Source organism: Corylus avellana, chromosome 2, assembly GCF_965113065.1.
Source record: "Corylus avellana chromosome 2, dhCorAvel1.hap1.2, whole genome shotgun sequence".
NCBI lineage: Eukaryota > Viridiplantae > Streptophyta > Magnoliopsida > Fagales > Betulaceae > Corylus > Corylus avellana.
In genome coordinates, this window is record NC_142491.1 from 29,858,897 (window position 1) to 29,882,343 (window position 23,447).

The 23,447-nt window shown below is 37.6% G+C and overlaps 1 pseudogene; it reads right to left on the minus strand.

Annotated features, from left to right (window-relative positions):
* Positions 1–1,117: 1,117 nt before the first annotated feature.
* Positions 1,118–14,034, minus strand: LOC148587596 (uncharacterized; annotated as a pseudogene).
* Between the last annotated feature and the right edge of the window lie 9,413 nt (positions 14,035–23,447).

The following is a 23,447-nucleotide window of genomic DNA, read 5'->3' on the forward strand; positions in this document are numbered from 1 at the left end:
AAACAATAGAACATATATAGGGTTTAATTGTTTGTCGGATGCATGAATGAAAACATAAGAATGTATGCTTTGATTTGGTGAGGTGAATTCTAAAACCTTAGTCGTTTATCTTTTGATTATTTTTATTTTATTTAGTTTATGTTAGTTTATTTTCAAAATCAAAATCATTCGGAACTAGGTTAAGATATAATTGATTTAGATAGAAATTAAATTTCACAAACACAATTCCCTGTGGATCGACCTCGCACTTGCACACACACTATATTGCACACGACTCGTGCGCTTGCGAGTACAATTAAATTTGTACATCATTAGTATCATCTAAACCTTCATAGAAAATTTGTGCCTTATCATCTTGAGGGATGTTGTGATGTGGGCACTTTAGAAGCAATGAATTGAAGTGATCCCATGCCTCAAAGAAAAGATCTCCATCTCTTTTTTGGAACATTTGAAGTTCCCTTTTATGTTGTCTTGTCTTTTGGGCTGGGAAAAATTTCTTCAGAAACTTGGTGGCTAATTCTTCCCAAGTATGGATAGAATTTGCAGGCAAAGATTTATACCACAGTTTAGCATTATCTTTCAAGGAGAAGGGAAAGAGGACTAACCTGAGTCTCTCTGGAGTTAAGCCTTGGACGTGCTGCAACTTGCATAGATCAAAGAACTCCTTAAGATGCAAGTTAGGATCCTTAGTAGGTGTGCCCCTAAAGTGAGTCAGTGCATTAAGGATTTGAGGAGAAATATAATAGCTGTCTTCCACCTCCAGTAGATATGCTATGCATGAGGGTTGATGGAGGTTCGTTGGGACGAACCCCTGCTTTATTGGTCTTCGCACCGGTGGTGGATTTGCCTCTAGTGGTCTTGGCACTATTGGTGGATTCTCTTGCAAATCTTCCATTGTGTTCTCAATTTCTTCCTCTTCTTCTTTATCTCTAGGTCTTTGTCGAATTGTCCGCTCAATTTCAGGATCGAGTGGAATGACGGTTGAATCTTGAGATCGACGACCTTGCATCAATTGAATTACCTCTTTAGTTAAAGCAGCTTCAGTGCTGCTTGTTTGGATGCTCCCTGGAACTGCGCTCGATCACACTCGGCTGACGTTTGTCGTAATAACAGAATGCTAGTCCGCAAACCTGAAACAGAAAACAAAAAAAGTTAAGAATCAATAGAAAATATTTTTTGATAAAAACAAAATTGAAAATTGAAAATTGAAAATTAAAATAACACAACTAAAGGAAAATAATTTTAAACAAAATTCGCGGCAATCCCCGGCAACGGCGCCAAAAACTTATTGTCTCAATTACCTACCTAAATTAATAGGCAAATAATTGGATGTTTTACCCGTAAGTGCACGGGGTCAACATAGTAGTATAGGGTGCAAGAACGGGGTTATTCCCACAAGGATTGCTAAATTTTGCTTAAAATCAATTCCAAAAGTAAAATAAAACAAAGATTGGATTTGAGTTGATAATGATAAAAATGTAGGGCTTTGATATCCACCACTAATTATACTTAGCTAATATATCAAATATGCCAATGTTTTGATCATGTTAAGAATATCTAATGTTTGTCAACCTAAGGGCATTAGTGTCTACTCTTTAAGCTATTGATTTCTCTAAGCAACGAATTAGGTATGGGTGCCTACTCTAATTCTTTTCTTTATTAAAGGATTTAGCATGGGTGTCTACTAAAATGTTCTTTAAGAAAGCATAAAACTATGGAAATCGACAAACATATGAGACCTAGGGCATGAGTGTCTACTTCCGGTTCCCCATGTTGATTAACCCAAGAATTCGGTGTGAATATCTTTAGCTACTTATTTTAAACCCAGGACTCAGTGATCCAAATTGATTTAACTAAGTAGTCCATACCACATGCACATGTTGATCAGGCACACACATATGAGGAATTCATGAAAAACAGGCATTAATCAATTTAGATATTACAACAAGATCATCACAAGGGTGCCAATATTGAATATCAACTAAACATAACTAGGGCTTCAATCTAGCCCTACTAAATAAATTAGTTACAATGAAGTTGATGTTAAACATCTTCATAAAATAAAAGAAAAGAAAGGAAAAGAATAAACCCGAAACTTGAACTTGAAGAGCTCCAATTCTTCTCATTGGAAAAATGTTTCTATTCTAGAGGCTTAAGGGTCTATTTATAAGCCTTTAGGAATACTCTAGAAACCCTAAAAATCGTAGGGTTTGAGCCCTAGTTCTAACTAAGCTACAAAACCCTAGAAATTGCTCTTTCCTTATTAAGGCTGGCTGCTGTCTTGGCTATCATGCACGGGTGTGCTCGATCGCAGCCCGTGTGCGATTGATCGCAGGTTTGCGATCGATTCTCTTGATGCTTGCGCTCGATTGTGGTTGTCTTGCAATATGCCATCCTCGTCTGTAGTGCGCTCGATCGCAGTTCCCCTACGATCGATTGTCTACCAGAGCCTTCTAAAATCCAAAATAGCTCTTTTTAAGTCCAAAACTTCTATGATTGCTTCTTTTTCTTACAATGACCTACAAAACCAAAAAAAAACACATAAAAGAACTAAAATGACATAATTAACTAAAACTAAAGGATTAAAACATGTAAGTTAAGGGCTAAAAATATGAATATTTTAGCACTTAACAATCGTAGAACATACATGAGATTTTTATTGTGAGAACTTCAGATAATATTGATGAACATGAAATATGTTGCTATGATTCGATGAGTATGGATTCCAAAACCTTAGTGCTTTCTTTTGATTTATTTCATCTTATTTAGTTTATGTTTTATTTTCGAAACCAAAAATCCAATCTTTTTTGGGAACTAGGTTAGGATTTACTTAATTTAGATATAATTTGTTCTTCAAAAACACAATTCTCTGTGGGATCGACCTCGCACTTGCAACCCTTTATTGCAAACGATTCATGCATTAAAATTTTCACAAGTTTTTAGCGTCGTTACCTGGGAATAAATTGATTTTTGTAAACAATTTATGTCTAAATTAGTTTTATCTTTCTACTAGTTATAGCTTGGATTTTAAATTTTGCAATTTGATTATTTTGTTTTGTTTGCGCGAATAAAAAAAAAAAAAAAAAAAAGAAGAGTTTTTTTTTTTTTTTTTTTTTTTGGCTTCCTGTTTTGCAGCTTCTACCGCACCCTCTTCAGTACACTAGTGTAAATGCGCTCGAGCGCATATCAACACGCTTGAGCGCAATCGTGCCATAAGGAGCACCATTCAATAGACCAGCGTGTAGCAAACACCACCTTCCGCACACTAATGCAAGTGTGATCGAGTGCACCCTTCGTACGCTCAAGTGCACTCCCAGCCAAGGTAGCATTTGGTACTGTTGAGCGTACCTGCACTCGACAACTTCATGTGTCAACTCCAGTGCACCAGCGCAAAGGGCAGCACCAACAGATTGGTAGTAGCTGAAAATTTTGCAAAAAATTTATTTTGGTCATTTCTGTGAGTGTTTTTTTTTTTTTTTTTTTTTTTAGTTTTTAATTTTTGGTATTTTTTTTAGTTTTATTTCATAATATTTATTTATTTATTGTTTATTTTACTTTTCGAAGAATGGTTAATGTTTTATGTGGAATATTTGCATGCTAAAGAGTGAGAGTGAAGCATAGATTTTCTGTTTAATAATTTTTCTGTACAACATGCTTCTCCTAGTTGTAGGACACCCGCTCCTACCAACTCCCCACACATTTACACACGACATGAGGCATGTTCATATTGTTTCAATCCATGTCATCATGTTAGCAATTGTCCATCATTTGGACAATTTTCTAATTTTTCTTATGAGCAAATGAACACTTCTTTTTCCAGCCCTGGGTTTGATTCAAATTCTAATTTTTACAACTCAGGGTGGAGCAACCATTTTGATTTCTCATGGTAGGCTCCAGCTACAGGAAATTATGCTCCTCAATTTCATGAATTGCACCATCCTGAATACCCGCAGTTCAATAACCAATCTTCCATTATTTCAACCTGCAATTATCATCCACAAGAATTATGATTGGAAGACACCCTCAAGGCATTCATGCAATCTACTAGCCAGTCCATTCAAGAGCTTAAGAATTCTACTTGCCAGTCCATTCACGAGTTTAAGAATTACACTCATCAAGCTATTCCCAAGATGGAAGGACAGGTCGGTCATCTAGTGGCTGAACTCAACAGAATAGAGGATGAACTTCAAAGTCAGCAGATGACTAAAGGACACTACATGATTGGTGAGGATGATGCTAGCAATTCATGTCATGAGCATTTTCAAGCCATCACCACACTTGGGAGTGAGGGAATTGTGGATAACAATGAGGAGGAAGAAAAAGATGAGCAAATTGAGCCCCCAGAAAATACAAATCTGTCCAATGACAAGGAAATGAGTACTAAAGCTCCTTCCTTCATCATTGTCCCTATTGAGACACATCATGAACTCAAAAGCTTCAGTTCCTAAGTGTCTCAAAGAGCCATCTTATGTCAAGATACTCAAGGACTTATGCACACAAGCGCACAAATCTAAGAACCATGTTCCTAAGAAGATCCTTCGAAGCAAGCAAGTCGGCTACCTAAGATGGTGAAACATCCTTCCAGAGTACTATGAAATTTTAAAGAAGAAATGGTGGAAGGGATTGGTTGGACATCCGAATTATTGAGGAAAGCACTGTAGCTTTTCTTTTCCATTTTATTTTCTACACTTCAATTCATGATTTATTTCTTTCCTTTTTCATTTTATTTCTTGTCATTTTATTTTTGTTTCTAACAACAATTAATCCTTTGATGCTTGTTTTTGTGAGAAAATATTGTTGTAAGTTTTTAACAGGTGTTCTGGTGTTTAAGTTTGGGGGACGCCTTGGCCTTTTGCACACTCCAATGTTTCCTTACTTTTGGTAATGTATTTCTACACTACACATTGAGGACAATGTGTAATTCAAGTTTGTGGGTATGGAAAGACACACTGTCTATTTGTTTGTTTGTTTAATTTATCTTTTGTTTTTATCTGTTTGTTTGTTTGGTTTAAAAAAAAAATGAGTGTGCCATGTTGTTGGCAAGTTTGAGTTAAGCTATAAATGTGGTTTGCATTTCATTGACTTGCTTAAAGTGTTGAACACATGATCATTTCATTAGGAATCTTAGTCCTTTGACTTATTTTTGGGCAAAAGAGACTTTACTTGTTTTGAGTTAAATTATCATGAGCACATTAACATATAGTCTGTGAGGTATGAATTTGAGCTTAATCATGTTTATCTTGAGATTTGTTGGATAACTTATGGATGAATAACCTTGGCTTGTAAAAAAAAAAAAACAAGATCATTTTGATTTTTTTTATAACTGGACCTCTTTCCTCATTAAGCATTGAGTGTCCGTGTAACAAATAGTGAAGTTTAGGTTGATTGATGGTAGGGCTAGCTTGGCTTTGTAGCCTTTTTGACTTGAGTAAATAAGCCCTTAGGGATGTTTCTACATCTAGTTCCCTAAAGCCAACTGGTTTGGGAGTCATTGGCCTAACACTCGTTACATGGGTCAATTGAAAAGCTTAAGGGAGCTAAGCATTGCACAACTTACACACACACACACACACACAAGAGAAGAAAAAGAAGAAAAATGCATATCTTGCCATGGTTGTTTCATCTGATAAGGATTCCTATGAATTTTGAGGTTTTGAACCATTTGTCTTGAGATTAGATTGAAGTCTCATGATTGCACGCTAATTTCACTTTGCACCCATCAGAACATATGATGTCTCAATTGTCCATTCATGAGTGATTTTATTTTGGATGCCCTAAATATTTTGAAGATGGAGTTTGTTTTTTTTTTTTAAGCTTGCTCATGAATAAAAACCATTATTTGAGCAAAACTTCATTCTTTTCAATAACATAGTGCTGACAATTTTTGTCGGTATCATTTCTGTTAAACCCTCACGAGACTTCACTCGTCCACTAGGAATGCCTAGGGGTTTAAAAAGCTTGTTGCATATGCTAAATGCAATCGTCTCTCCCACGAAAGAGGATTTATGTTTTAAGCTTTCATTTTATTTTTAGTCGTGTTTTGCTAAGAGACTAGCAAAATATAAGTTTGGGGTGTTTGATGAGTGCCAAATAGTGCATATTTGAGCCCCTTAATTTACATTTGTTAATCCTTTAGCCGTATTATAATCTAATGTTTTAGGTTAGTTTTGTGTTTTTAGTGTTTTGTAGGTAAGAAACCTGCGCCTTTAAAGGGAAAATGCAAAGTTTGGAGGAAAAGCCATCTGAGGAAGTAGGATCAAGTGCACAATCCTGTTATCGAGTGCACCCACGCCCATTGACAAACTAGCAGCATGCAAGCGCTACTCCGTAGGAGGAAGATCGTACGCACAAGTACGATCGAGCGCACTGGCCATGCGCTTGTCTAACAGCTAGGCACCAGTAACACACTAGAAACCCCTATAAATAGACTGCTAAGCCTCAAGAATAGGCAGTTGGAGACCAAGTCTGAAAGTTGACACTTTTTCTCCATTTTAGCTTAGTTTTTCTTTAGGTTTAGGATTTATTTTTCATAGTCATGTGTAGCTAAATTCTCAACTTAGGTTGAGGATGAAGCCTCACCGATGAAGAACGACAATATTTTCATGTAAGTTAATATTATCTGATTTTATGGGTTTTAATGTTTCAATTGTTTTACTTCAAATCAATTATTGAGATGGTTCTTGGATTTCTTTTGTGATTTATGAATACATCTGATGATTTGAGATAGTTTCATTTAATTGATTGCTTGGGTTTTTATTTATCAAAACCTTGGGTATTCATTGTGTTTTGTTCTATGGATACATTTGATGATTTGGTTTAAACTGGATATCTTTTGTGATTTGTGCAAAGAACAGATTCAGTGAATGCTTTAATTAATCTTTGAAGCATAGTAGAACATACGTAAGATTTTTATTGTGAGAACTTTGGTTAATATTGATGAACTTGGAATATGTTGCTATGATTCGGTGAGTGTGGATTCCAAAACTTTAGTGCTTTCTTTTGATTTATTTCATCTTATTTAGTTTATGTTTTATTTTCAAAACCAAAAATCAAATCTTTTTTCGGAACTAGGTTAGGATTTAATTAATTTAGATATAATTTGTTCTTCAAAAACACAATTTTCTGTGAGATCGACCTCGCACTTGCAGCCCTTTATTGCAAACGATTCGTGCACTTGCGAGTAATTAAAATTTTCACAACAGTAAGGATATTGGCTATCAGGCACATATGGTATTTTCAAAATGTTGGACAAGGATTGAGGAGTTAAGGAAATACCTTTCCCTCGAACATATGTTTTGAGGGAAGAGGTAAGAGCACAGTTCCCGCAAATATTGGAGTAAAATTCGCGAACCAGGTCAAGATACACTACATGCTGAGGTTGAGTGAAAGGTAACCAACCTCTTCTCTCAAATATTTGGGGTATAAAAGCAAACTCCCCATAAGAAAATTAAGAAGAGTAATAGCACGTTCAACTATTACCTTTCTTCTATTGAAGCACTTGTTGAAGAAGAAGTTTCTATCAACAACAGTCTGAAACCTTTTTTCAAAGCCAACTTTACCGGCAGAAATAGATGAAGGGTCAAGTAGAGGAGTGCATCTAGTGGCAGTTCGAACTCTTCGGGCAGAGCTGGACCCAATTTCCACCTCTTTTCTTGTCTTCAACTTTGAACGTTTTCTTTTTGTGGGGACAATGTTTGAAGGTTGTGACGACATATCTATACAAAGAGAAAAAGCAGTTAAGTTCCAACCCCAAATATCACACAAATCAATCAAGCCTAAGCAATCTCAACTTCTCAATTTAGAATCATAACGACATATGCCTAAGTTCCAACACACTAAAAGTTCTTGTAAAGAAAGGAGGGAACCAAATACATGTAATCCAAATCAAGAGAACCATTGTCAACAAGATTATGAAGAGCAATCTTAAGGCATAAATAATAAGAAGACTTAAACAAGATATACTCTACTCAAGATCAAGAGGAGCACACTCAAATCAAGATAAAGAGATATTCAATCAAGTAACAATCTCGAGTAATCAAGGAGAACGAGATACATACCTTAAGAAGTTGAAGGGGATGGAGAGACCTGGGCGAAAATGCTTGTAGAATGAAAAGCACAAAGTGGTGGAATAGAGAAAATGCAAATGAAAGGGCAAAATGAATGAGGAACCATGCGTGAGAGTTCTAGATCCAGTTCCCCTCCTAAAGGGAGTACTTCTAGTTAAGATGGGAAGGCAAAAATTGAACAACATGTGTAAACTCCTGTCTTAATGCAACACCACTCCCGTTAAGACAAAATGAACGGCACGCCACGTCATGACGTAGAAGATCTCTATTAAGACGGAAGGCACAACAAGTCTCGTCATGACGGAGAAGACCTCCGTTAGGACGGAAAGACTTAAAAGTCCCGTTAAGACGTGACATCCTTCGTTAAAACGGCACATCACAAAACATCTTCCTCCTTTTTAGTTTTTGTTTTGAAGACAAAAAATATAGTAAACAATTCTTACTCAAGTGATTAAAGAGAGATTCTAAAATCAACTAACCCTTTGGTCACACAAATTAGAACAAGACACATTCACAGATTTAATCCTCACAAGGAAGAATTTAAGGAAACAATCCAACTAAGGCACAATCGGTGAAGTGAGTGATCATTTTAAAAAAAAAACAATGGATACATAAGTCAAACCTCAGATGTCAAGATCTCACAGAAGAAATTGTTTATCTTTTTAGACAAAAATCAAACCCTTCTTTTCTAATTCTTGAGCAAACATCACACAACCATTTCTCCTCGATTGTCAAAGTCATTTTATTATGTTGAGGAACCAATCCCTTGGGTGTTTCACCTTTTACCACAATGCATAGACACCGGCTTTTTCTATAAGGATAAAAAAGCAAGTCATCATTTGAGATTTACAACTTAGAAGGAGGTGCTGCCATGATCATTCAAACTGAGGAGACATGAGAGACTTGGCATAAAGAATATCCTCATTTTTTAAACATGTGCTTTAAGAGAAATGCCTTTGACAGATTGACAACCAAAAACCTTACTCAAAGAATTATCTCAAATCTAAGTAATCAGTTCAACAGTGTTCACTTTGAGTCAATTAGACAAAAGAACCATCACACTCCATCAATTAGGGTTAAACAACTAATGATAAAACAAGGAGGAGGAATACTATTGATATGTGCCAAATATTGCATATTTGGACCCTTTAATTATATTTGTTATTCCTTTAGCTATGTTATTATCTGATATTCTAAGTTAGTTTTGTGTCTTTAGCGTTTTATAGGTTGCTCTGGGAAAACTGCAGGATTTATATGAAAATTGCACACTTTGGAGAAGCAACCAATGGACCGGCGATCGAGCTGAAGATACTACGATTGAGCCCAGCGCCATACGATCAAGCGTAGATGCGGCTAGTCCAAAGCTCATAACGCACGCATGTATGCGCCACATAGGAGAATTGATGCTCAAGTGCGCTCAAGCGCACTAAGTGTGCGACTGAGCACACCTGTTCTATCTGGCAGGGAGTTTTATCCGAATTCAACTTGTAAAACCCTAGTTTTAGGTTTATAAATAAATAATTATCAAATTAGTTTAGGGAGGCTGGGAATTTCAAGATTTCAGAGGAGAAAAAAGAGAGTTTTAGGGTTTCCTACCTTTTGGATCTCAACTTTGTGATTCCATATCTGTAAATACTCAATTTTCCATTGTGAATTGAATTAATCTTGTTTTGTCTTTCAATAACATGAGAGGCTAAACTTTCAACTAAGGTTGAAGATGAAGCCTCACTTATGATTAGCACCTCATTCCATGGATGTAATTTTTCCCAATTTAATGATTTAATTGCCCTATTGTTTTACTTCTAATCAATTGGATTGAATAATTCTTGGATATTTTTTGTGATTCAAGGATATACTTGATGATTTAAGATTATTCAATACAATTGATTGTTTAGTTTTCTTTGTTAAAAATTGGATTTCCTTTGTGATTTATTCTCTAGATACAATTGATGTTTTGATAAAAATTGGATATTTTCTTGTGATTTACAGATACAGTTAATGATTTAATTATTTATTGGATTTCTTTTGTGATTTGGGTTATGTATGGATACATGAGATGTTTTGATTAATTCTTTGATGCAATAGTAAAACAAGTCTAAGATTTACATTTAAGAACTTTGGGAAATATTATAGATCCTGAAATTATGTTGGCAATGTTGCTATGAATTTGTGAGTGCAAATTTTGAAACCCTAGTGTTTCGTCATTAGATTACATTCAGATTAAATTGCTTATGCCTTTGATTTTTCATTCAAACAATAATCTTTCAAAATTTGGAACTAGGTTAGAGTTAAATTAATTTAGATTTAAATTGTTTTCAAGAACACAATTCATTGTGGGATCGACCTCGCACTTACAATCCATTAACTACAATCGATTCGTGCACTTGCGAGTTAATATAAATTGACACAACAACTATCTTGACTCAATGAGCACATTATTCATATAATCTTAACAATATGATTAACTAGCCATCACTTGAGGACTAGATATATAATTATAATCATAATCACGTCATTCATATAATGTTAACACACATACAAGTGTCTCAAACACTTGATATATAGGTACAACAATAAAGAAGGGAGACAACTTGAAAGCCAAAAAAATTGCCGTGCACGCACACCATACCTAGTCAAACATCCACATTACCAACTAACATTAACATAAAAAACAATTCCCATAACTTTATGGCCATTTGATTAGGGGCTTAACATCCACATCAATTCCCAAAAAGTTAACCAAACCAAAAAGTTACAACCAAAAGTTCAAGAATTTTTCAAAAAGTAACAACCAAAAGTTTGATACGATGTGTAAATAGCTCAAACTAAATTTCTTCTTTCATAACAAAATGTTGTCTGAAAGCCCCAAACATGAATGTCCATCAACATTGCCAAGCAGGTCTTTTTGTTTCTTCTTTGCTTCCATTCACTGGATTACCTTCTCCATTGTTGGTTCAACCACTCTTCTTGCTCTACTATTCAAACCGCTAGATGTCTTTGTAGTTGTTACAATTCTAGATTTAATTCCCAAAGTCCTCGGTCTTGTACCAGCAGCTACGGATGGCAGTGCTGATTTACTTTTCTGTACAGTATCAATTGGTTTTTGACAACACATAAAGGAGTTAATAAAGTTACATATGGACAAGATATGCATCAGAAAGCAAATGACAACTCAAAGTTATATATACTTACAATAGCAACAAGAAAAGGTTGAATATGTACACTGGCAGTAGTTTGAACATGTTGTTGATGTCCTTGTAACTCTACCCTTAGTCATCACTGCACCTGGAATAAGCTATTTTCTTCCTTGTAATGTTGTCTTCTTCCTTTGTTTTTTTTAAAAGCAGTATGCAAGTGCAAGATTGTCATTAGCCAAAAAAAAAAAAAAAGACTTTATTTTTTCAACAAAGATTACTGATACATACATCACCAGTAGTAGATGTTTGTCTCTTATTGGGCCTTGAAATATTCTCTTGTGTAGGGTGCATGCGCTGAAAAGGAAAGGAAAAAAAATCAAAAGCAAAATCAATACTAACTAATACAAACTTAAAACAAGTAGGTTTCATTTCAATTAGTCAATTACCTCTTGTGTAGGTATTTGTGATTGTGTAAGTTGAAATCCACATGCAATTGGTTGGGAGGGAATCTGCAAAATAGTGAAAAAACGATAGTATAGTAATATAAGTCCCAAAGTAATAAAGCTAAAATAGAAGTTATAATTAGGGTATTTACTTACATCACTAAAGTTCAACTAAGTTTCAATGCTGATGGATATACTCCTCTGTGAACTAGTTGTAACGAACACTCTCTTCCTCCTACGGCAAGTCCTACTGTTATGGCCAACCTCTCTGGATTTTGAACATCTCATATTTACCCCACCATTTCTGATACACTATGGATTTCTTAACTCATCAGGCCCCCTTCTCCTCAACTTCTTAGGTCTGCCAGGGGCAATTTTGAAGACAGGTGGGTCAACGGCATCTTGATTTATCCTCATCCATTGTTCTTCACTTGGTATTGAGAAAATCATATGGTCATAAGCCCTCTTGTACATTTCTACATTGTAGTAGTGATGCAAGTAGTCTTCAGGTTTTGAGGAATTATACAATAAAGCAGGTACAACATGTGTGCATGGAATGCCAGTCATGTCCCATTGCTTACATCCACAAGTTCGGTGCGTCAAATCAACAACAAATTGTTTATTCCTATCCACCACCTCAAATAGTCCCTCTCCAGCGTACATCGAAATGCAATATCTAGCCTCCTTTCCACACTCTTCCAACTTCTCAAATATTTTCGGGCACCAATTCCTCACATATGACCTTATTCCCATCCTCTTCATATGGTACCGCTTCATTAATTTGTCCCTAATCATCTCTGATGAGTGCCAAATGTTGCATATTTGAGTTCCTTAATTTGCATATGTTAATTTTTTAGCATTGTTATTTATTTGATGTTGTTTTGTTTTAGTATTTTCAGGTTTTGAAGGAAAAATACAACTAATTCCATTAATTCTGGGGCTTAAGACACTTCGGGGAGCATTGGCAACAAATTTGGATCGAGCGATGATTCGCACCTGACGAGTTCTACTAAAAATACCATATCTAGAGTTTCAAAACTTGGATTAGAGTGAACTTTACATAATTGGAAAGCTAACTCAAAGATCTACAAAGTCATGTTTCACGAGACTTTTCTAATTCCGATGTTTACTAGGTCGAAAGGGCCTTCGTTCACAAGCCATCTGAACGGTGAATTCCCCATCCGAATGGTGAAGTGTCTGTCCGAACGGACATGCACTCGAGCGCACCATTCATGGGCTCGAGTGCACTAGGGAGGCATGTCTGGATGGTGAAAAGGCTTGTCCAGACGGACCACTTATCAGACACGTTCCAGCCGCCCTTTTTAGGGTTTAAAACCCTAGAAACTCTATAAATAGACTACTAAGCCTCAAGAAAAGGAGGCTGGAGACCAAGAACTAAATTCTACAACTTTTCTCCCCTTTAACTTAGTTTTTCTTTAGGTTTAGGTTTTATTCTCTCAACAGTCATGTGTAACTAAATTCTCAACTAAGGTTGAGGATGAAGCTTCATCAATGAAGAGCAACATTGTTTTCATGTAAGTTAATATTATCCAATTTTATTGAGTTTTAATATTTCAATTGTTTTACTTCTAATCAATTTGTGGAGTGATTTTTGGATATCTTTTGTGATTCAAGGATACATTTGATGATTTGAGATAACTTCACATAATTGATTGCTTGGGTTTTTATTTATAAAAAAATTGGATATCTCTTGTGATTTATTCAATGGATATAATTGATGTTTTGATTTAAATTGGATGTCTTTTGTGATTTACGAATACACTTGATGATTTGATTTAAATTGGATTTTTTTTTTTTTTTTTTGTGATTTGTGTAAAGAATGGATATATGGGATGGTTTTCATCAACTCTTTGAAGCGAAAGTAAAACATACCTAAGATTTTATAGTGAGAACTTAAGATAATATTGATGAACATGAAACATGTTGCTATGATTTGGTGAGTGTGGATTCCAAAACCTTAGTACTTTATCTTTTGACTATTTTACTTTATTTAGTTTATGTTTAATCTTTTATTTGTAAAACTCAAAATAAATTTTTTTTCGGAACTAGGTTAGGATTTAATTAGTTTAGATATAATTTGTTCTTCAAGAACACAATTTCTTGTGGGATCGACCTCGCACTTGCAACCCTTTTATTGCAAACGATTTGTGCACTTGTGAGTATTAAAATTTTGACAATAATCTTCAACATTATGATAATAGGTTTGTCTCTAGTTTTGATAATATATGAAATAAGGCACTCACAAAGTTTGTTCATGAGCAAGTCACACTTTGGGATGGAGCCGAAAAAGGCCCTAGCCGATCCACGTGGGTCCACCTTCTCCAAGTAAGCATGAGCAGGCTGGCTCCTCTTTTTCAACTCCTCCATTTCCCTTTGAAATTCATGCACTGTATAGACAGCAACTGCCTTCTATATGTTGTCCTTCAACAACAAACCTTTGTTCACATCATTTCTAAAGTTAGTGTACAAATGTCTCACACATATGTTGTAACGTCCTGTGGAAATCAATTAACTGGTAATTGACTCCATGGTTCGTCTCCCAACCTTGCTGTTGTAACACCCCCAAAATTAGCATCCACTAACCTGGCAGGGTTACTGGCAATTGCCTCAGTTAAACCAACTTGTGGCTAAATGATGAATCGCCCCTCTAAGCATTTCAGAGTAATGCATCAGAAGGTGAAATACAATCTGAGAAGAACTATAAATCATTATGCGACAAGTATATTCCTCGGAATTAAAGATATGGAGCAACTAATAATAATGTAAAACAAGCCTGATACCAGCATGAAGATTCTAAAGCAAGGTCCGTAGTGGCAATCGTGTCACTCCTGGTTTCTAGTGACAAACTTCCTAAAAGGGTAATAACAACGTAAGTTTAACGACTTAGTAAGTAAACCTCACAATTAGGGATGATTGAGCTCATTTAACGAGAAATAAACATGCAGTTTTAGTAAACATTTAAAAGAGGTGTTGTCTTCGTTAATATACCATAAAAGTATTGTTTGGTTAATAAAGAGTGGTGTACTCCTGGCGGCAATCGCCTAAGTATTTTAATGTAGGAAAAACTAATGCTTTATAGGTCATAACTTTCATGTATGGTCTACCCAAGATATTACCCCTTCTCAGCAGGGCTGACGCGGTCCCGAGGGACCTGTAGTACAATGCTGGTGCCCCAGCCATTGCATAGTCTACTGTACATAACACTAGCGACACGACCGAGTCTGACCTCAAGTGGCCCACACCGCTAATGATGTCCGTCCTATAGTGACCATCCATTGGGAATGACTGCATGTTGGTCACGAAACCATTGGATCCAAAGCCAACATAACAACACACACATTTGACCATAGAATGAAGTCTATATAGTAAGCCCATGGCCATTATACCGCACATACTGGTGTACCATGTCATTCGATGCATCTTGTTATTGAGTTAATAAAACAGTTACCAAGTAGATACAAAAATGTAGACATACCCATATCTTACTCGTGGTCAGTCAACTGACATATCCCACGTTCTTAAGAAAGTGTTCGTAAGTGTTTACCTACCTCGTACGCTCGCTTGAATCCTTCGAAATAGTTAAATCCTACTATAACGAAATACGACATGTTGTCATGCACAGTTCTAGAGGACCCTTACGAGTAAGATACTAAGCCTTATCTAACAAAAGGCTTGCTAGGGCCTAAGTTTCATAAATGGGGCTAAGGCAGATGTCTGACCTCCTGATCGTACGTCTGGGCTCGAGGAGCGTACTTTCGGTCAGTGAGTAGGCATTTCGGGCAAAAGCTCCTAACGGGGTTTCAAGGCTCTTATGCAATCTAGAGGCTACTATAACTCCTTCTAGGCTATAAAATAGGCACATGCATCATAAGAAAACTCAACATCATGAAATACAAGAAATCAAAGGAGCTTTCGAAACTCTTTTAAAAACATTTCTTGGTTTGTAAAGAAAGGAGTGAAAACCTAACATAACATCCTTTTGAAAACTCACAGCATTTAGGAAAACAATAAAACAACAGTGAAAGTGTAAAACAGGCAAGGTTTACCTTGGAAATTGGCAAGAACACAAGCTTTTCTCATTTTCTCCAAAAATCTTCTCAACTCTCAAGAATACTCTCACAAGTGTTTGCAGAGGGCCTAGATGAGAGGAATGGGTTCTGGGAACGAATAGAGGATGGGTATTTATAGGGGAGAAAAGTTGGAGGCATTCACCAACTACTCTTAAAGGTAGCGGACTTCCAGTACTATAGGGGCGTACGTCCGGTAATTTTACACATTGGGTAAAAGGGTTCAGCGTACGTTCTGGGTATTATCCAAGGGTTTTCTAAAAAGTAGTGTACATCCGGTATGGTCCCCTGTTGTACGCCCTGTACTATTTACAGAGTACGGCGTACTATTGGTAGAGTATGTCCGCTGGTCCCCTCGCGTACGTTCTCTGCTAAAGACAAGAGCGTACGTTTGGTTCCTTGGGTGTACGTACAGTAAAAAATGGTAGGTTTGGGTTTCACTTCAAAGGCTTCATGGCTAAGTGTGAGGGATATGGGTTATGCTGAGATGGCTTAGGGTTTTCTGTTTAGGGCTGATTTAGAACGCTATTAGCTTGTTGAGTAAGGGATTAAAACTCTTTTTAAAACAATTTAAAAAGTCGGGGTATTACACTCTCCCTTCCTTATAAGAATTTCGTCCTCGAAATTTGGTTTTAGTAATAAACAAGATCCTCCTGGGGGAGAGGGTTTTAAAACCTTTAAAAGTTAGGACAGAAGGAAACAGTTTGAAAAGAAACATACGGTTTTGAAAATATTGGTAAAATCCAAGGAAAGAAAGAAAAGAAAGAAAAGAAAGAAAAAGAAATAGTCGCATACAAATTGCCATCACCAAGCAAAGCAAAACATCAAACAACTAACCAAGCAAAAGTCTATAGAAATCATCATACGAACGGAGTCATCTGTGATCTGCTAATTGTTGACCCGGGGTGCCTTGCGTACAAGGGCTCCCTCTTCCAAGGTTGATGCTCATGCTCCAAATGCCGTAATCTCTCACGTCAAGTAGGGGTCTTGTCAAGTGACTGTGAATCTGCGGGTGTGATCCTGGAATGTTTTCTGGAAAGCCATCGATAGTTTTCCTAGCTCCAAAGTGAAGTTGCATACGTCCTGCTGAAGTCCATTAGGCATGCTGTAGATGTACTCGGGTTCAAGGTCATTTGCTGGTATGGACGAGGAGGCTCCATTAGCTGTGCTTCCTCATGGTACTGCCCTCGGTGTTCGTGGCACTCGGAGTCGATGGTGATCCTAGTCAGAAGGCGTAACGGTAGAGAAATATCCTACGTAACAGCAACGAGATTCTCGACTAGAAGAACTTGGCTGATCATCTCGTGCTATACTAGTCGGTTGTCGTGCTAAAGGGAATGTGAGTTTGCGTAAAAACTTTCGAACTACTTCGGCGGCAGCTGGCCCACATCGGGCATATCCGTCTTTCTTTCTACAATGATGTTGCAGCTGTGGTAGAGAGAGTTGTATTGGCGCTCCGTTGTGGCGACCTTGAAGCGTGTGCGGTTGTAAGAAAACTGGGCGTCGTCGCTGTTGATGCCTTGGGCGAACATCCTGAGAAGAATTGAGAGCTAAAGACTTGTCCGAAATGGCCTCTTCCTCCGCCTCCTCCATCTTGAAATCAGAGTCGGAGTTGGGAACCTGAGCCTTCTAGAGCTGGGCTCGGGTCTTACGGAATCGGGTAGGGAAAAGAAGATGAAGTTGCCGCGCTCGTTATTAATCGTGCCAAAAAGCATCACTACCAATTCTAAGTGCAACCTTAACAATAACTCACCTAACTATAAAAGTGGTGACCTAGTCTTAGACACATAAATCCCCCTTAGGTGTTAGGAAAAATGTATGGTGGTATCGGGAGACATTGGGATAAAAACTTAGTGGGGTTGCAAAGGGTAATCAGGTCATTTCAAACTCTTAGGCCAAATACCTAAGTCTAACTAGGTGAGAGTTGGTGGGTTCCAAACATTGGGGTTGACTTTAATCTCAAGATTGTCAAGAGGGGTCTTTAATAACAAGGATGCCCTTAGGGGCGAGATGTGGGAAATGTGGGGTTATCTAGGTATAGGGGCATTTTGGTCATTTGATAAGAACACCGAAATTAACAAGATATTGGTTTCTTCAAGTATCCCAAAATAATGGTGTCCCCAAAATGTGAGGGCACCTAGGTACTTGATAAGTCACGAAAATTTTAGGTCTAGGCCTTGAGGCGGTTTGGTAATTTTGTAATTAAAGAATATAGCACCGAAACGAATGGTGTCACCATTGGCTGTCTAACACAACGGTGTCCTCAGGATGCGAGGATACCAGGGTGATTATAAAATTTAGGGCTTAGGTCTCAGGGATATTTTAGATTTTCAAAATCTGACCAAATACAGAAATTTGTTTGGGTTTAGGTTGATGGCTCAAGGTGTTCGGTACTACCTTAGGGGCAAGTCCTCATAGTGGTGACCTCAAGATGCGAGGTTATCAAGGTATGAGAGTTAGAGTTTTGGGGCAAAGGGCATTTTGGTCATTTCTGATTCTGGACAAAATGGCTAGGTTCATAGGTTAGGCTTTCAAAAGGTTTGAGGCTCAATTCAATAGGTAGGCCTCACCCTTTAACAAAATTGGGTCGTCCCCAAATTAGGCAAAAACTCCCAATTTGAGAGTATAGGGTATTTTGGTCATTTCCAGATCTGGGTGAAAATCTCCCGAATCTAGTTAGTCCAGATCGAGCTTCTAATTAATGGGTTTGGGCTTTATTGAGATCATGGAAGACAGATTTTGGATTCAGGGCAAAACCCTCAAATCCAACGGCTAGGGTTTCAAGTTGGTCAATAGTGGAGCGAATGGGTTTTGTCCATATGGCATTTGGGTTACAATTCATGCATCAATTGCATGGTGGGGTAAAGAAAATACAAGCATTTTGGACTTAGGCAAAAATTCTCAAATCCGAATATGTGGTGGTTTGAAAAGGGAATGGGTTCTGATCATAACCACAACTATTCTAGCACAACAAGTAAATGTCTAGATGCTCAATCCTAACCAATAATCAAGGAAAGATGAAAACCCATTACGAAAACCCTAAAATTATAAAACTGGAAATTTCAAATTTAAAACAGTTTAGAAGCACAAGCTTCGTTTAAAAGATGAGATTTAAAACTCAAGGAGACACGGCCGAATATGTCTTGAGAAGATGTTTGGCTTGAGATAAAATGAGATAAAACGGGAGGAATAGAGTTTAAAGAGTGCTTGGCCGTCTTTTAAAAGAGAACGCATGGGGCTTTGAGCGAGTGCTTGGCCTAAGGCCCAAAAATATATAATTTTTTTTTTTTTTTTGAAACTAGCGGTTCAAAGGCAAGGTATTTTCTTAAAAACAATTGGGGTATCAAAACAAGGCTAGTTGGGATTGATACAAAAGTCAATTTTGTGAAATTCGAGGTATGAGTGAAATTCATTTTCCTTTCGAAATTCATTTTGGAATACACATGAGCATCTACTGTACTCCTAAGTACGGTGCGTATTCTAACCATTTTACTGCTAAGTACAATGCGTAGTCTAACCACTGTACTGCTAAGTACAATGCAATATCTAACCACTGTACCGCTAAGTACAATGCATAGTCTAACCACCTCGTAACCGTCTATCCAAAAGGCTACCCAACCTCTAAGTCTAGCATTCCCTGGTCATTTCTACTGACGGGTCTGCTTCATAGTCCTTGTCAATGCTAGAGAGGAAAGCGGCCTTCTGTTGGTCGGATCCGTCTGGCAATGCTCTTGCCTTCGACAGTCGGATCTCTTCTTGCTCCATTTGGGCGTACTCGTCCGCAATCTGAGTCAGATGTTAGTGCATCTCCAGCTTCCTTTCCTTGCTAAGGTAGGGATTATACCTCCTGAAAAAAAGGGCAAAAAACCCCATACCATTGATATGATGTGACGCTTCCATTTTGCCACTGTCTAGCCGTTCTCGAACAGTTGCCCAACGTCGGCATTCATTGCGCATCTAAATGTTGAGTAGGATCAAGTGCCCATAACGTAGAGCATGTGACCCTTTTCAACCTAATATTAAGCAATCAAGTGGGCTCTTACTCTAGGTCGCACCTCAATCAAACAACAATCAGAGAACCTAGGTCTATCCTATGCTCCAATCTTTAAGATTCACACCTAGGGTAATGCAGCCTATTCTCAGATTGTCAAATTCGGTCGGCAAGACCGTATGCTCTGATACCACTTGTAACGCCCCCAAAATTAGCGAAGCAATTCAAAGTAATGCATCGGAAGGTGAAATACAATCCGAGAAGAACTATAAATCATTATGGGACAAGTATATTCCTCGGAATTAAAGATATGGAACAACTAATAATAATGTAAAACAAACCTGATACCAGTATGAAGATTCTAAAGCAAGGTCCGTAGTGGCAATGGTGCCACTCTTGGGTTCTAGTGACAAACTTCCTAAAAGGGTAATAACAGCGTAAGTCTAACGACTTAGTAAGTAAACCTCACAATTATGTATGATTGAGCCCATTTAAGGAGAAATAAACGTGCAGTTTTAATAAACATTTAAAAGAGGTGTTGTCTCCGTTAATACACCATAAAAGTATTGTTTGGTTAATAAAGAGTGGTGTACTCCCGGTGGCAATCGCCTAAGTATTTAATGTAGAAAGAACTAATGCTTTATAGGTCATAACTTTCATGTATGGTCTACCTAAGATATTACCCATTCTCAGCAGGGTTGACGCTATCCCGAGGGACCTGTAGTACAATGCCGGTGCCCCAGCCATTGCACGGTCTACCGTACATAACACTAGTGGCATGATAGAGTCCAACCTCGGGTGGCCCACACCGCTAATGATGTTCGTCCTATAGTGACCATCCATTGGGAATGACTGCGTGTTGGTCACGAAACCATTGGATCCAAAGCCCATATAACAACACACACATTTGACTATAGAATGAAGTCTATATAGTAAGACCATGGCCATTATATCGCACGTACCGATGTACCATGTCATACGATGCATCTTGTTATTGAGTTAATAAAGCAATTACCAAGTAGATACAAAAATGTAGACATGCCCATATCATACTCGTGGTTAGTCAACTGACATATCACACGTTCTTAAGAAAGTGTTCGTAAGTGTTTACTTACCTCGTACGCTCGCTTGAATCTCTGACATAGCTAAATCTTGCTATAACGAAATATGACATGTTGTCATGCACAGTTCTAAAGGACCCTTACGAGTAAGATACTAAGCCTTATCTAACAAAATGGCTTCTAGGGCCTAAGTTTCACAAATCGGGCTAAGGCAGATGTCTGACCTCCTGACCGTATGTCCGAGCTAGAGGAGCGTACGTCGGGTCAGTGAGTAGGCATTTCGGGCAAAAGCTCCTAACGGGGTTTCAAGGCTCCTATGAAATCTAGACGCTACTATAACTCCATCTAGGTTATAAAATAAGCACATGCATCATAAGAAAACTAAACATCATGAAATACAAGAAATCAAAGGAGCTTTCGAAACTATTTGAAAAACATTTCTTGGTTTGTAGAGAAAGTAGTGAAAACCTAACATGATATCCTTTTGAAAACTCACAACATTTAGGAAAACAACAAAACAATAGTGAAAGGGTAAAACGGGCAGGGTTTACCTTTGAAATTGGTAAGAACACAAGCTTTCCTCATTTTCTCCAAAAATCCTCTCAACACTCAAGAAAACTTACAAGAATACTCTCATAGGTGTTTGCAGAGGGCCTAGGGGCGAGGAATGGGTTTTGGGAACGAATAGAGGATGGTATTTATAGGGAAGAAAAGCTGGAGGGGTTCACCAACTACTTTAAAAAGTAGCGGACTTCTGGTACTATAGGGGCGTACATCTAGTACTATTACACATTGGGTAAAAGGGTTCAGCGTACGTTCTGGGTATTATCCAAGGGTTTTCCAAAAAGCAGCGTACGTCCGGTGTGGTCCCCTAGCGTAGATCCTGTACTATTTGCAAAGTATGGCGTAGATCCTGTACTATTGGCTGAGTATGTCCAGTGGTTCCCATGAGTATGTCCTCTACTAAAGACAAGAGCGTATGTCCGACTAACTTAGCATACGTCCTCTGCTATGGACAAAAGCGTACGTTTGGTTCCTTGGGTGTACGTACGGTCAGAAATGGTAGGTTTGGGTTTCGCTTCAAAGGCTTCATGGCTAAGTGTGAGGGCTTTGGGTTATGTTGAGATGGCTTAGGGTTTTCTATTTAGGGCTGATTTAGAAGGCTATTAGCTCGTTGAGTAAGGGATTAAAAATCTTTTTAAAACAATTTAAAAAGTCGGGGTATTACACTTGCCCCTCACAGAACAAGACTTAGGCATCGTAACCTCTCCTAAGAGAGAAAATGCAGCGGAAGACTTTCAACCACAAGAATAAGAAAGCAATAACTAAATACCACAATCATAACAACCAAAGTAACGGTAAAACATCATAACATAAATAGATTCTCCCAATGTATTGGTGAAAAAACCATAAACAAAATAGGTTACAACTTACAAACCAAGATAATTGTCTGAACATAAGGTAACAAAATCAACGTCTAAGTTGAAGTAGTGCTAGCATGATAACAATCGCTATCATCTCCACCCGTGTGGTTCCTCCATCATCCCATATGGTCTTAAGCCATACCAGGTCCATGTCCTCAAAAATGACTTGAATCAGGTCCCTGACCACCACTAGCTCGATTTTCGTAGGCATCCTCCTCTATGCTAGCTAAATCGTGCAATTATATATAATTAAGTCCAAAGACTTAGTGAGTAAAAATGCACATAGTACTTATGTCATCTAGTGATGAAATCAGTTTGGTAAAGTATGTAACATTTTAAGTATGACAATTATCCATAAATGCAGTATAGGTATAGTACATACTATAATCATGTGAATTAGTGATAGTTCAACTGTATGGCCTATCCGAAATATTACTCGTTCTCAATAGGATTGGCGTTGTCCTGAAAATGACTTGAATTAGGTCCTTGGCCACCACTAGCTCGATGTTCGTAGGCATCCTCCTCTATGCTAGCTAAATCGCGCAATTATACATAATTAAGTCCAATGATTTAGTGAGAATAAATGAACATAGTACTTATGCCATTAAGTAATGAACTCCGTTTGGTAAAGTATGCAACATTTTAAGTATGACAGTTATCCATAAATGCAATATAGGTATAGGACATGCTATAATCATATGAATTAGTGATAATTCAACTGTATGGTCTACCCGAGATATTACTCATTCTCAATAGGATTGACGCTGTCCCGAAGGACCTATTATACAATGTCGGTGCCCCGAACATTGTGCGCTACCATCCATAATACTAGCAACCCGACCGAGTCTGACCTCAGGTGGCCCACACTACTAAGGATATACATCCTGTAATGACCAGCCCGTTAGGGCTGCACCGGTCACGAATTAACCATTGGATCCAAGGCCCATATATCACATCCACACACACATTTGACCATAGAGTTAACATGTATAGTAAGCCCATGATTGTTATACAACACGTTTTGGTGTACCATGTCATACGATGCAATTAATTTTATTCGTCTTTTACATGCATGCTTTTACAAGTTTCATCATTTGATTATCTTGTTAATCAACATACATTTTAACAAAAAAAAGTTCACAGTAGTCTAAAATGTATTTCATGAGAGTTGTAAATATGAGTTTTATACACACTCGGATCGTATAAATCCTCTGAAAAGTCCTCCAAGAGGTCTAGG